The 3,128-nt window shown below is 42.9% G+C and overlaps 1 pseudogene; it reads left to right on the forward strand.

Moving 5' to 3' along the window:
- The first annotated feature begins 2,616 nt into the window (after window positions 1-2,616).
- LOC111146298 overlaps window positions 2,617-3,128 on the forward strand; it is a 646-nt pseudogene continuing 134 nt past the window's right edge.

Genomic DNA, 3,128 nt, shown 5'->3' on the forward strand with positions numbered 1-3,128 from the left:
CTACAAAGCCTTAGCTAAGAATTATTAGCCATTTTTTCTTTTCTTTTCTTTTTTCTAAAAGATTTTATTTATTTATTTGACAGAGATCACAAGTAGGCAGAGAAGCAGGTGGGGTGGGGGTGGGGGAGCAGGCTCCCTACTGAGCAGAGAGCCTCATGTGGGGCTCGATCCCAGGACCCTGAGATCATGACCCGAGCCAAAGGCAGAGGCTTACCCCACTGAGCCACGCAGGTGCCCCTCTTTTTTTTTTCAATTTTTATTTTTATTTATTTATTTGACAGAGAGAGAGATCACAAGTAGGCAGAGAGAGAGGAGGAAGCAGGCTCCCTGCTGAGCAGAGAGCCCAATTCGGGGCTTGATCCCAGGACCCTGAGATCATGACCGGAGCCAAAGGCAGAGGCTTTAACCCACTAAGCCACCCAGGCACCCCTCTTTTTTTTTTTTGTTTTTGTTTTTGTTTTTTGTTTTAAAGTAAGCTCTATGCCTAATTTGGGGCTTGAACTCACAAACCTGAGATCAAGAGCCCCATTCTCCATCGACTTAGCCAGGCAGATGCCCTAAAGTTGAATGTTTTTTGTTGTTGTTTTTTTGTTTTGGGGGGGGGTGGAGCAGAGAGAGAAGGAGAGAGAGAATCTTAAGCAAGCTCCATGCCTACCATGGAGACTGATGTGGAGATGATAACCTGAGGCAAAATTAAGAGCCTGATACTTAACCAACTGAGCCACCCAGGCACTTGTTTTGTCTCAAAATAAACTCTGTAGTCAATGTGGGGCTGGAACTCTTGACCCCAAGATCAAAAGTCACATGCTGCAGGTGCCTGGGAATTTCAGTTAGTTAAGCAGCTGCCTTTGGCTCGGGTTATGATCCCAGGGTCCTGGGATGGAGCCCCACATGGGGCTCCCTGCTCATTGGGGAGCCTGCTTCTTCCCCTCTCCCCTGCTCCTGCTCTCTCTCTCTCTCTCTCTCTCTCTCTTAAATAAATAAATAAAATCTTTAAGAAAAAAAAAAAAGTTGCATGCTCCCCCCACTGAGCCAGCCACCTGCCCCTTATTAGGCATTTTAAAATGGTGCAAAACGGGGCACCTGGGTGGCTCAATCATTAAGCATCTCCCTTCAGCTCAGGTCATGATCCCAGGCTCCTGAGATCGAGCCCCATATTCAGTTCCCTGCTTGGTGGGGACTCTGCTTCTCCTTCTCTCATTCCCCTGCTTGTGTTCCCTCTCTCACTGTATCTCTGTCAAAAAAATAAATAAAATCTTAAAAAAAAAAATTCCTTTCCTTTAAAAAAAAAATGCACCCCAAAAATCAAAAGAATGTTTCGTGGCACACAAAACTTACCCAAAATTCAAATTTTAGTCTACTAAGTTCCATTGTAACTCAGCCATAATTATTCACTTATGTAGTCTATGGATACTTTCACACTACAATAGAGAGTTGAATACCTATAACAGAAACCATGTGGCCCAGAAACCCTAAAATATTTACTGTCTGGGGGCGCCTGGGTGGCTCAGTGGGTTAAAGCCTCTGACTTCGGCTCAGGTTATGATCCCAAGGTCCTGGGATCGAGCCTCGCATCGGGCTCTCTGCTTGGCAGGGAGCCTGCTTCCTCCTCTCACTCTCTGCCTGCCTCTCTGCCTACTTGTGATTTCTGTCTGTCAAATAAATAAATAAAATCTTTAAAAAAATATATTTACTGTCTGGCCTTTCACACAAAAGTTTGCAATCCCTGTACTAGAAGATTCTGAGTGACCTTAGGCAAGGTACTTAATCTCATCCTATCTTAGTTTTCTCAAATGCAAAATGGGGATCACAATGCTAGATTTAAAAAGTTCAATATAATGTGGGGTTTGGATCTTTTTTTCTTTTTCTTCAAAAGTGATTTTTTTTTTCTTTGAGTAATCTCTACACCCAACATGGGGCTTAAACTCATGATCCAAGATCAAAAGTTGTATGTTCTAATGACTGAGCCATTCAGGTGCCCTTGTGTCTTTTATTTTAATCCTTTTTGACTGTAATTTACAAAACCTACAAGAGGAAATACATACATATATATATAAAACTGAAAATGTTTCACAAACCAATACCTATTCATATATTTATTTACTCTGAGTGTTTCAGTATACCCTTCATGTAGCATTCCTTGATGATACCATTTTACATAACCATGGCACATGAACCTGATATTTTTCATTTTTTTCTATTTCTGTTTTTAAAAAATAGATAGGGGGGTGGGTGGGGAGATGGGTGAAATAGGTGTTGGGGGATTAAGGAGTACACTTGTGATGAGAACTGGGTGATGTATGAAATTGTTGAATCACTATATTTACATGTGAAACTAATGCTGTATATTAACTATATTGGAATTCAAAGAAAAAATTAAAAAATAGGGGCGCCTGGGTGACTCAGTTGTTGGGTGCCTGTCTTCCACTCAGGTCATGATCCCAGGGTCCTGATATTGAGCCCTGCATCAGGCTCCCTGCTCAGCAGGAAAACTGCTTCTCCCTCTCCCTCTCCCCTGCTTGTGTTCCTCTCTTGCTGTGTCTCTCTCTGTCAATAAATGAATGAAATCTTTTAAAAAAATAATAAAATAGGGGCTTAGACCTAGTTTGTGGCAACATGGCTAAACGCACCAAGAAGGTCAGAATCATGGGTAAATAGGGGACCTGTCATGGTGCCTCCCTCAGGAAAATGAAGAAGATTGAAATAAGCCAGGAACCCAAGTACACCTGCTCCTTCTGTGGCAAAACCAAGATGAAAAGACAAGCTGTGGGGCTCAAGGGTGGCTCAGATGGTTAAGCATCTGCCTTTGGCTTAGGTCATGATCTCCAGGCCCTCCAATCAAGCCCCAAGGCAGCTTCCCAGCTCAGCACAGAGTCAGCTTCTCCCTCTCCCTTCACCTCCCCCCCATTTGTGCCTTCTCTGTCTCTTTCAAATGAATAAATAAAATCTTCCAGAAAGAAAGGAAGGAAGGAAGGAAGGAAGGAAGGAAGAGCGAGCGGGAGGGAAGGAAGAAAGAAAGGGAAGGAAGGAAGGGAGGGAGAGAAGGAAGGAAGGAAGGAAGGAAGGAAGGAAGAAAGAAAGAAAGAAAGAAAGAAAGAAAGAAAGAAAGAAAGAAAGAAAGAAAGAAA

This window comes from Enhydra lutris, unplaced genomic scaffold (assembly GCF_002288905.1).
Source record: "Enhydra lutris kenyoni isolate GAN:26980312 unplaced genomic scaffold, ASM228890v2 scaffoldscaffold13, whole genome shotgun sequence".
Lineage (NCBI taxonomy): Eukaryota > Metazoa > Chordata > Mammalia > Carnivora > Mustelidae > Enhydra > Enhydra lutris.